Raw genomic sequence first — 12643 nt, forward strand, 5'->3', positions numbered from 1 at the left:
TACAAATTACAGGGTCTCAGCCTTAGTCTTTGGTGAGGCAACTGGAGTTGCTAAAAATCACACTTGGGGCACATCCAAGGTGCCCCCAGCTGAGCCAACAGCTGCAGGTCCTGGAGACTGGAAGTGGAGCTGGCTTGTGTCCTAGTTTAAAGCATCTGGCTCCTTCCTGTCTGTGAAATGGAACCCCTGATTCCCCATCCTGGGGTTGCTAATGTCCCAGCTGTGAAAAGTGTGTCTAGATCTCCCAAGACCCTGGGCACTGAGCCTGGATGTCCCATCACCTAACACACTGGTACAGGGGGCCTTGCTGCCCTAGCCAGATAAGATGCTGGCAAGCAGTTAAGCAAAGGGCCTCACACCATGGGGCCGAAGATTTCCAAAGAGTCTCACACCGTGGGGCTGAAGATTAATCTATAACCTATAAGCATCCCTTTGTTTTCTTATGAATAAAAAAAACCAAAGTCCTTAAGTTTCATGAAGCAACAATCCTGTGTTAAGTTGTATGGACACTAAAAATCACCAGCATTAAAGCAGGAATGGAACCTCAATTAGTCATCATGCACTAGAGTCAGTAAATAAAAGAAACAATAGGAAAACAAAGTGTTCCTAAGATCTGAGGTCCTTCACTTTGTTTTCATACTGTTGTATCAGTTTCCTTTTTTTTTTTTTTTTTTTTAGCTTAACAATAGACATTTACTTCTCGCAGCTCTGGAGGCTGGACATCACAGGTCAAGGTTTGGTTTCAGGTGAGACATTCTTCCTGGCTGGCAGGTGGCCACCGTCCTGCTGTGCTCACAGAACCTTTGCTTTGGTGCCTCTGGTATCTCCTCTTATAAGGACACTAATTCTGTTGGATCTGGGCTGCACCCTATGGAGTTCATTTAACTCAGTGACTTCCTCAGAGACCCATCTCCAAATACAGCCACACTGGGGGCCACAGCTTCAACATAGGTCATTTAGAGGGACACAGATGTCCAGTCGATAACACTTATAAAGTGTTTAAGCTTGGAGATGCGCACATCTTAACTTCTGTAAGTATCAGTTTTGGGTTGGTATAAGTCTAATCAGAAGTTGGGAGGTGCTGAAGACCAGCCTCGGCAAACCGGGTGTCAGGGGTTCCAGAAGGATGGGACGGTGTTTGCACAATTGAGTAGTGAGGCAGACACACACAATGCCTTGTGTTAGTATCTCCTCCTGAGGGCCTCAGCCCTTGCTGCTCCCTGACGGGTTGCTCTGGTCCAGATCTCAGGTGGCAGCCCTTTCTCATTCTCAGCCCTCAGGGAAGTCCTCCTGGACTACTTGGTCGGAGGCAGCTTCCCCCGAGTCCCTGTCCCTCTCCATCCCATTACCTGTTGCCCTTTGTTTAAGCCCTTATCTTATAGTTGTGAGCGCCTGTGTCTCTCTGCCTCTGCCCGTGTCTCTGCCTCTCCAGACGTTGGGGCCGGGAGAGCAGGGCCTTGCCTGGGTTGTCAGTGGACCTCAGAGATGTCCACAGTGGACACTCGAAAATGTTGGTTGAAGGAATAAATATTTTCATATCAACAAAGCAAGCGAGATTGGAGAGGGGCTCCGGGCCTCCAGCCCCACTCTGGTGTGGACACGTGACACCCCCACTGGACAGAGGCACAACAGAGGCTCTGAGAAATTTACAGGAGTCGCTGGAGCCCCCCGCAAAGAGGATGGGTTCTCTGATGGCTTTTCCTCAGGCTTATACTCTGGAGAGGTGAGGGGTGCCAGGACTGTTAGGGGGAAAAGGCTGTCCTAAAGCTAATTCCATACAGGCTTTGTGGACTCCACCCCCCACTCCAGACCAAAGCCAAAAGACACTGGGAACTCCAAATCCCATCACCACCAAGGGGAAGGTGGCTGGGACCTGAGGGTGGGGTTAAGCAGCCAGGTGTGGTATAAAGCCAGACACGTGGGCTTTGGAGGGGTCCCCCATTTTGGCTCCCCACCAGCTCGCAGTGTTCAGCCAGCTCTGAGAGTGACTTTGGGTTTCCAGGTCGGCGGATCGGGTCGGACACATTAAAGTCTTTATTTCCCTATTTTCTCCCTGAGTTGTACATTTTCCTTATTTCCTTTTCCCTTGTAAATAAACCTTTTATTAATCTTTTGTGTGTGCCTGCAGTGGAGTATTAGTAAGTCCCTTTTAAGCACACGGGTGAGGACCCACAGCCAGGCAACCCGTTTTATTTTATATCGGGGTTGCCCTATAACAGTTTGGCGCCCAATTTTGTTTCCAAGCTTCACCCGTGGTTGACCAGCCCAAAGTAATTTTTCTTGTTTTGGTCACCATAAAGCGCACTAGGTCTGTGGTTGCCCTATAACTGGACCAGACGGGGCAGGGGGCTGAAATGCATCCATGCCTGGGCATTGCTGTGCTGAGCGGCAAGGATGGCCCATTCACAGGAGGCACACGGCTTCTATGCAGAGACGTGCATCTGGGAGTGGGAGTCTGTGGGAGGGTGCCAGAAAGCAGCTGGTCTCCGGCTGAAGGTCATGCAATAAGAAGAGTCTTTTGATGCTTAGGCTTTAGCTGATGGCTGTCAGTACACTCCTATCAGCTAAAGCCTAAGCATCAAAAGACTCTTCTTATTATATGGCCTTCAGCCAGAGACCAGCTGCTTTCTGGTTATCAGCTAACAGGGTTTTCTACCTAGAAACTTCTTAACACAGTTAACTTCATTTAAAAACTTTCCTAAGAAACTTCTAAAAAAAGCAAAAGAAGGACTTACTATAATCATTGTCGTGGATTAATTGTCAGGCATGTCTATGTATAACAAATTCTTTCCCTTTCCCATTATCAGGCAGGCCAAATTTACAGTGTTTAATTTTTAAGCAGGTAATTCTCCATGCCATGTGCTTATAATATTCTTATACATATACTTTATTGCCCAATGTATTTTCTGAGAGGTTTTTCTCTTTTTATGACCAAGAACAAAAAACAAAGGGATGTTTATAGGGTATAGATTAATCTTCAGCCCCACGTTGTGAGTCTCTTTGGAAATCTTCAGCCCCACGGTGTGAGGCCCTTTTTCTTCAGCCCCATGGTGTGAGGCTCTTTGAGTTCAGCCCCACAGTGTGAGGCCCTTTTCTTAACTGCTTGCCAGCATCTTATCTGGCTGGGGCAGCAAGGCCCCCCGCACACTGGGCACAGCCACATCCCACACCAAAGCCCATTTCTACTGGAAAAGTTGGCAAGCCAGGATTTCTCCTCAATACCACCATGCGTATCCAAGCATTTTTGCAAAGCAAGAGAAATTAAACTGAAAAATTGTCTGACAGTAATGAGATATTTACAAATAGAACACTGAAAAATTAAGGCCATGAGTACTTTTATTAATACTATTTTTATTAGACAACTCATTACATCTCAGTTTGCCGTTTTCTTCTCATCTCATTTTCCCAGGGTTTTGAACAGCTGCAGGCTGTGGACTTGGGGCCCATGCAGCTAGAGATGCCAGGGGGGATACTCACATCCTCAGAGTGGTCCAGGAGGTGGGTGGCTGCCTGTGCATGTGGGCTCCAGGCATGCCAGGAATAGACCACGGCATTTTGCTGGCAGTACAGCTGACACACAGCTCAGTGGCTGAGACACCAGGTGTGCCCTTCCCTCGCCCCCGGCCACCCAAGACACAAATCCCCATGGGACCATCCACATCTCCTCTGAGATCTGGGAGGCCTGAGCTAAAGGCCCTGCTCTCTCCTCCAGGGAGGGGTCCTGTGAGGGAGAAGTCCAAGGTCACCCCAGCAGTGGTTCATGTCAGGGTGACTTGGAGCCTGGGGATACAGCAGCACAGTGAAGCTCAGTCCTACCATGGAGAAACGTGCCAGCGGCTGAGGAGCGTGAGGGACATGGGCACTGGCTTGGGCCTAAGTGGTGTCCAGCTGGACCTTCATGAGCTCATTGACCTCAGGCGACTTACTGAACCTCAGCTGTGCCTAAGCTGCAAAAAGAGACTAATTCAGAGTTGCTGGAAGGCAGTGGAGGAGGGGACAGGAAGGGGATCATTGGAGCAAATTGTTGGATTGGCAGGTGCTGAAAAAGTAGTTTAAAATTATCACATGACCCAAAATTCCACTTCTAGGTGTATACCCCCAAAAATGGAAAACAGGGACTCAGATTCTTGTTTGGACAAATATATGGTCACAATAGCCAGCACTGTTCATAATAACCAAGAGGCGGAAACAGTCCAAACATCCTTCAGTGGATGACTGGATCAACAAAGTGTGGTACATCCATACAATGGAATATTATTTAGCTATAAAAAGGAATGAAGTGTTAATACATGCTACATTATCAATGACCCTCAAACTCAAGCTAAGCAAAATAAGCCAGCCCCAAAATGACAAATATAGCATGATGATATTTATATGAAATATCTAGAATAGGCAAATCCAGAGAGACAAGAAATCACTTAGTACTTGTGATACTAAGTACTCTCTCTGAGGGAGAGAAGGGAGTTGGCTGGGGCTTCCTCTAGAGATAATGGGAATGTTCTGAACTTAGACAGTGGTGCTGGCTGCACGTTTGGTGAACATACCAGAAGCCACTGACCTGCACACTGGAAAAGGGTGAACTTTATAGTATGTGAATTCCATCTCAATTTTAAACCTAGAATACTATCACTCTAGCACTTACCATTTAAATCATTAGAAAAATAACAAAATTGAATCAAGTATTAAAAAATAATAGACACCGGGACACTACTGGGCCCTGTTCCAGGCACACACTCAAGGCACCAGACTCCTCATGCCGTGCCTCCTCCTCAGATGGGCTTAGGGAAGAGGGGTCACCTCTACCTCCCCCCAGGGGTATAAGGGGGTTCTCATAGCACCCAGTGACTCTCACTACAGCTACTCCCTGTGCCCAACTGTGCAGGTAGCCCCTCATCCAGGCTGCGGGCGGGTGTCCCTGAGCTGCCTGTCTGCCCATCCCCTGTGCAGGCCTCACTGGGGATGTCCAGTTGCCAGGGCTGCTGTCAAGTTCCAAGGCTGGGTCATTTAAACAGCAGAATTTATTGCCTCATGTTTCTATTGGCTGGAAGGCTCAGATCAAGGCGTCTCCTGATCTCCCTGCCTGGCTAGCAGATGGCCGGCTGGGGTGTCCTGTCCTCACACTTGGTCCCATGGGGTGTGTCTGTGACCCATTTCCTTGGACACCTGTCATATTGGATCAAGACCCACCCTCATGACCTAATTTTGATGTGAACTTCTTTGATGACTATGTCCAAGTTCTCACATTCTGTTGGGGGTTAGAACTACTATGCTGGGGCAGGAGGGTGGTACTTTCCATGCATGGAAGGGGCAGCCCCTCACTTTGGAGTGTGGTGGTGCTTGCCAGCTGTCTGTCTCAGGCAAAAGAGCCAGAAAGCCCGTGAACGTACCTGCCTTTCTTATTACATGTTTGCCAAGCTGTTGTGTACAGACGCAAGTGACCACTTTGCTCCCAAAGCTGTGGTCTCTGAGTCCAGCTGTCCTTCCTGCCAACACTGGCCCCTGGGGCACCAGGAAGAGCCCATCCAGGATCTTGTCCCTGCCCCCGTCTTAGCCCCCTCCCCACAGCACAACTCACTCATAGGAGACTGGGAGGACAGGGACATGGGGGCAGTGGCACTGTGACCCCATCACTGGATGCGGGGGACCCACACCAGATCCACCTTGACAATGTGATGAGGCTAGCCCCTCCCCTCTCCCTGGGCCTCATCTAGAAAATCCAAGGATTTGAATAACCTACTGGCCATAATACTCTAAAAGCACAGAATCGGGCCCCCCTGGTGGTGCAAGGGGTTAAGACACAACCTATGAAGCTGTCCGCAGCCACTACAGCACCAGTTTGATCCCCGGCCAGGGAGCTACCCACATAGCACAGCAGACCTCTCCTGTTTCACCTGCTGCTCCCCTCAGCAGTGTACTTCGGTCCTTCTGCCTGTTCTGTTCCCTGCTCTGTGTCTGGTGAATCCTCTCACCCCACCCCCCCGTATCTCTGGCCTATAACCCAGTTGTTGTATGCATAAATAAATAAATCTTTTTAAAAATTAAAAAATACAAGCACAGAATCAATTCTCAGTCTAAAATAATCCCCATCAAGATTTCTGGACCTACTAAACAGAGCTTCCATATGATCCAGCAATTCCACTCCTAGGTATTTACCCAAAGGACACAGAAACATCAACTCCAAAGAGCACCTGCACCCCTATGTTTACAGCCGCACTATTTACAATAGCTAAGCTTTGGAAACAACCCAAATGCCCAAAAATAGATGACTGGATCAAGAAGATGTGGTACATATACACCATGGAATATTACTCAGCATTCAAAAAAGATAAACACATGCAATTTGCAGCAACATGGATGGTGCTGGAAGGGATCATGCTCAGCGAAATAAGCCAGAAATAAAAAGAAAAATACCGGATGGTCTCACTCATAGCAGGAATCTAGAAAACTTAAATAAGGGACCAGGAAAAAGAATAACTATAAGAAAGTAAAAATCAAAATCAACAAACAACTATGAACCAGAGACATTCTGTGGGGGATGGCGGGCGGGGAGGGGAGGGATTGGGGTCAAAATAAGGGGGTTGCAATTGTATGGAGAATATAAAAATAAAATTTATAATAAAAAATAAAATAAAATAAAATAATCCCCGTCGACTAAAACCATTAGCCGTATCCAATGCCAAATTGTAACGCTGCCTTTGGCTCTAAGCAAATATTTCTGAAAAGGACCTAGAATCCCTCCTGGTTTGCTGGTTAAGTTGAAGTGCAGTTCTGGTTTTGAGGACAAGCTTGAACCTCTTGGGTGTGTTTCTTAAAATCATTGTTCACATGACCTGGCAAAATAATTCTACCCACAGATTTCCTTCACCCTCACTTCCTAAAGCTCAGGGAGGGCCAGGAGTGGGGGGAGATAAAGGTCTTTGGTTTTGACCCTCCCAGAGAAGATGTGAAGGGAGCATTTGGGAAATCTGCTGCTGGGAACAGCTGCCCTGGGGGAACCACCCGGGAATCCGCCAGAGGTGATGGAGTGCAGGGGCCAGAGGCTCGCGGGGCCTGGGAGGTCAGACAAGATGGTCTATCTCTGTTCTCCAAACCAAAGGAAGCCTAGGCATGGAGAACATGTGGATGCTATGTGGTACCTTCTAGAACCTCAAGACATTGGAGGCGGGGTCAGGTGCAGATTCAGAGACCCAAGATCACCTTTGGATTTGAGAGCTGCTGGAATGGGGACGGGCGCCTCCACTCCTGATGCCTGCCAACCTGAACAGCCTGGACGTAAGTCGTGCATTTCTGGACAAAGTCACCCCATTTGAAGTGAACACCCAGGTTACTTGTAACAAGAGACCCCAGAAGCTCCTGCTGCCTCCTGCTAGGAGCTCCTCCAGCCCCAGAAATGCACCCGAGTGCAAACTGATGGCAGCAAGTCGCTTTTTACGTGGATATTCATAAGAATTGAACTTGCAATGTTTTAAGGGGCATTTAAGACAGACCCCACTTTAAGAAAAATGTGTGCGCCAACCATTCCAACTTAGGGAAGCCAGATTAATTGGAGCTGCAAGTTTTCACGTTAAGACAGAAAGACAGAGGGAAAGGGAAGGAGACCGCTGGTAGGTCTTGGTGAAGAGGAACTGGCATTAAGCCAGCATGATTGCTTGGCTATCCCCGGACTCAGTCTCACTTTCACAGCGGTGCCATTTCCAGAGGCCTCCGCCCTCCTGGTCCCCCATCCAAACAGGCCTTGGCTCCAGCACGCCTCTGCTGTCTTGCTAAAAAAAAAATCCTGTGTTCTCGTGGCGCCCTCTGGTGTCCATTCTGGAAAATGACCGAAAACGTGGGCGTTTTCTCTTAGATACTGGTGTTTGTCCTCTGAGTAGAAAGACCAGCATCACCTTGACCCTGCAGGTGCCTCTGCCACACATTAACCCTAAGAAAAGGAGACCCACCGCGTTTCCAGATCTTTCTCAGCTTCCAACTTCCCTGAGGGTAGAGGACTGAGGGTTCCTTTTTGTGTTCTTGTTATGACATTTTTACCCAGAGCTACACCACTAGTTCATCTGCCAGTTCAGCACATATTTTTATTAGATCATCATCATCCTTAATCATAATCCCAGAATGAGAACTCCAGGAAAGATAAATAGTGCAAGCACTTTTGTACAGGAACTCTAATCCTTGCAGATTCCATATTTCCGCTGTGCACAGAGGAAGCCGCCGCTTGGAGAACAGGGAACTTGAGTGAGCTGGAATCTGAGCTCTGCCCTGGTCCTCGGCCACCTTCCTCCACGTGAAATGCTCACGCCACATCAGCTGTTTGTTCACCTGCTGGTGTGGGTTCATGACATCACTGTTAAGAGTGGGTTTTCCGAAAGAATTGAATACAGGTATTCACAGAAATACTGGCACAAGAGCACCATGGGCTTTGAGTTTTCAGTGAGGAAGTGGTGAATTATAGGACCTTCATTAAGGGTGAAGAGATAATGGCTTATCTAAATACTGATTTCATGTTTTCTAGGAGTTCCTTTTGAATGAGATTTTCTCATCAACTGTTTTATCTCTGTAATTCATTCTTTATCCTTCTCAAATAAAGTTGGCAACAAGCAAAGACTACTGAAAAAAAAGAAATGTGTGTGAATGTTTGTAGCAATGTTACTCACCAGAGAGCCAATAGGTAGAAACAACCCAAATGTTCATCAGCTGATGACCGGATCAACAAAATGTGCTTTATGCATACAATGGAATATTATTCAGCCATAAAAGAGGAGTGAAGTAGCAATACCTGGAACAATGTGGGTGAATCTAGAAAACATTATTGCTAATCAAATAAGTGAGCCCAAGACAACTACATATTGTATGATTTCATTTATATGAAATACCCGCAACAGACAAATCCACAGAGACAGAATGTAGATTCATGGTGTAAGGGGGTTAGGAAGAGAACTGGAGTAAGTGTTCTTATGGAGTCAGCATTTCCTCTGCGGATAATAAAGACATTTTTTCAATATACAAAGGTGATGATTGCATAGTATTGAGAATGTGCTAAATGCCAAACTGTACACTTGAAAAATGGTTCATCTAGGGCCTCCCCTGGTGCACAGCGGTTGAGCACTGGGCTGCGAGGCCGCCCGCAGCCTCTGCAGCGCCGGTTCCTTCCCTGGCCGCCGGTGAGGGTCCCACAAAAAAAAAAAAAAAAAAAAAAAAGTTCATCTATTTTATATGAACTTCATCACTTCCTCTCAAAAAAATCCTGTTTTAAAAAAGAGAACAAAGGAAAGGATCGGTTTAGGATTTTTAAGAGTCCTACAATCTACTTTCAGATTATCAGTTTAACAAATAAATTCAACATGCACTTTGTGGCCAAAAAAAAACCTCCCAGCAGGTTGGGTACAGAGGGAACTTGTGAGGCAAGCCCACAGCTAACATCATACTGAATGGTGGAAGAGCAGAAACTCCTCTAAGATCAGGAACAAAGATGCCCACTCTCAACCCCTTTATTCAACGTAGTACTGGGAGTGCTAGTCGTAAGAGCGCACTCCAAATGGTTTTCTTTTCCTTTCTTTTCTCTTCTCTCTTTGTTCTACACTCCATGGGCCCTCACAGTGATCCCACCAAACACTTCAACCTTAAAATGTGTTAAGTTAGTTTGCAAATCGTGCAGGGAATTCTGCTCTTTCATACTTGTCTGGTTTTTACAAGGTAAGCAAATGTTCTTTGAATTTTCTTCTACTATTTTTCCAGAAAAATGTCATGAGGTCTACTTTTGCATTTTCTGTTTCCAAAGTCAGCTTGACTGGGACACATTCTCAATGGTCTAGAGCAGGGATTAGCAACCCTGGCCCACAGTCCCAATCTGCCCTCCACCTGTTTGGGTGAAGTTTTCCTGTCACTCAAAAGGGCACTTCATGTTGCCTTGGGCTGCTCTCCCACTACAAGGACTGAATCTAGTAGTTGAAAGTCCCGATGCCCACCAAATCCAGACTATTTACTGTTAGACCCTTTGCAGAAAAAATACACTGTGACCCCTGGTCTATAAGATTAAAATATCAAATGTAATTTTATTTAAAATCTACAAAATATGAATTCTCCATAAAGAAAGTGAATGAAAGAAACTCTTAGAAAACTAAAATTTATTTTGGGTATATTTTCAATTATTTTTGAATATTCGAAATAGCTCTTATAAAATTAAGTCAAAATAGAAATGATAACGAGTATCAAAGTTCTATATGAAATTATTTCAATCATGCTCTTTTAGTTAATAATAAATGCTATTTTGAGATTTTAAGTGTTCAATATTTTACAGAAATATCAATATAATGATCAGCAATTCGAGGGCTTGTGACTTGGGTAAGGGATCAGGATTATGCTCCTTCCTCCTTACATCTGGTCTTCCATACAGAGATTTCAGAGTAATAATAACTGTTTATTATTTCAAAATGTTCCTCAGTTGCCACATGCAAAATGTTGTGAATACTTTGCTAATTCGTGAGCACATCAGGAACCACAAATTAGAATAGCGAGAACAGTGAGGAGCAGGAGGCCCTGTGCTGGGAAACAATATCTTCACGCCTGATCTATTGTCTCCACGCCACCTCCGAAGAAGGGCCTGACGGGTTAATTAGCCTTTTCTTTCCTCGGAGTGTCCCCACCACCCCCACCCTCCCTGCTCTCTGAGGAGGAGTCTGTCTCCGGAGCTGGCAGGGCTCAGCCCACGCCCTGCGGCACTGGGAGCAGCTGTTTCTGCCTTGAGGACTCAGAGCAAAGGACTTGGGGAAGGGGTCCCTGGGACTTGGATGTTGAGTCCTCAGGGAGGGTGTTAAAGGACCCCACACACTGTGTCAGGCTGCGCCCCGACCTTCCTGTGACAGAGACCGCGCTGTGTGTGTCCAGGCACAAAGCCCTACTTGCCGACTAGAGCAGAGAGAACCCCAACCTTGGGCGGGGCGCGAAGTCAAATAATTAGGAAAGCCTGGCTCTCTCCTCAGCCCCAACAGGGGTCAGAGATATCAGCCAGGAGGGGCAGCAAGACCTTGGCTTCAGCCCTATACCTGGGGAGAGGAGTTTCTAGTCCTTCCCGGACAAGACGTGGGCTGGGCCAGGCCTTGTGCTTGTCCGGGCTGGCTTCCACCAGCTTCACGCAGGTCAGCTCCTTTCCTGGACCACCAGCCTGAAGAGACCAGGCAGTTTGTACATCCACCTGAATCTCCGGCATGAAGGCACCAGGGAGGAGGAGAAATCCAATTTTTGAAGGCATTAGGGGCACCCAGGGTGGTCTGGTGATTCTCTCGGCAGTGGCTGTCCACCAGGCCCAGGCAGGGAGCCACAGGACTGCATTTAACCGAGGTGGGTGTAGGCGGGGGGTACTTTACTGTGATTCACCAACAGGGGAAGCGGGAAGTGAGGAAGAGGAAAGGAGAAAGGAGCAGAGGTGGGTGCCAGGGGTCAGAAGGGGTAGCTTTTGAAGGAGGAAGGACAGGGATGCAGGATGAGGCCAGAGCTTGTGGCCTCTCCTGGGGAGTGAATGGAGGCAGTGCAGGGAGCTTTATCTGCAACATCCTGGGGGGATGGAGGGGTCCGTGGGGGTATGGGAATCATTGACAATTATGATGGGAGTGTTCTTGGAGGAAGGCTAGTGCTGAGGGTGGTGGTTTCAGGGACTGAGCGGGGGTGGTTAAGCAGCTGGTCGCAGGCAGGGTTAGGGGATTTGAGGAGGACTGAGCAGAAAAAGTGTAAGAAAAGCCCACCCCAGGTCACCCTGAGAAGGATGTGGGAGAGAAAGTGCACCCCATTTTAGAGAGCTGCAGGGGAGCCAGTGTCCAGAGGAGAACAGATGGCAAAGGGAGGATTTCCAGGATTTGAGCAGGAGCAGGATGGGGCGAAAAGTAGGAGCAGAGCCACAGGGCAAGGAACAGCAATGAAGGCATGAGCATATCAGTGCTGGGGTCCCAGGTGAAGGGTAGTGGGACCTTGGGCAGGGCCGGAGCTCATGGGCTGCTGAGTTTGGGGCCTTTTGACCCAGCAGGTGGAGGCTAACACGGGGATGAACTTGTGAGTGCCCCCTGGCCAGGGAAGCCTGCAGAGGGGGCCCCAGAGATGTGCCAGATGGAAATTCCATTGACCCCTACTCATAGATACTGCTTTCTTTCAACTTCCGGGAGTCTCCCTGCTGCTGAAACTGGAAGATGCTTCAGGTCGGCTTAGGGAAATCAGGGCTGAGATACCTCAAGGAAGATGCTTCAGGTTGGCTTAGGGAAATCAGGGCTGGCTTCCTTTAGGAGGGGAATCTACCCACACTGGTGCCAGATAAAGCTCCCTGAGACATTAGAGCAGTCATTCTCAGTTGCTCACAGGCTCACAGGGTGAACTTTAAAGTCCTAGGAAGTGGGACCCTTAGTGCTGGCCCCCGGAGACCTTGCCGAATTTGACTTCCTTGTGATTCCTTTCTCTCCATCTCTAAATAGTATTTTAACTTTACTATTTTTAATCTAGGTATTTCTTGTCTTCCACGAGCAAATAGAATTCTCCCCAGTCCCATAAACATAACCTGCTAGGATTGAAAACTAGCTGGAAAAGTTCTTTTTCCACCTGCTTCCCTTTTTTTTTTCAGATCAGGAAACCAAGGCCTGTGGGGATGCAGTGATGGATCCAGCTCAGA

The sequence above is a fragment of the Talpa occidentalis genome, unplaced genomic scaffold (genome assembly GCF_014898055.3).
Source record: "Talpa occidentalis isolate TD23 unplaced genomic scaffold, MPIMG_talOcc4v2.1 talOcc4.12, whole genome shotgun sequence".
NCBI lineage: Eukaryota > Metazoa > Chordata > Mammalia > Eulipotyphla > Talpidae > Talpa > Talpa occidentalis.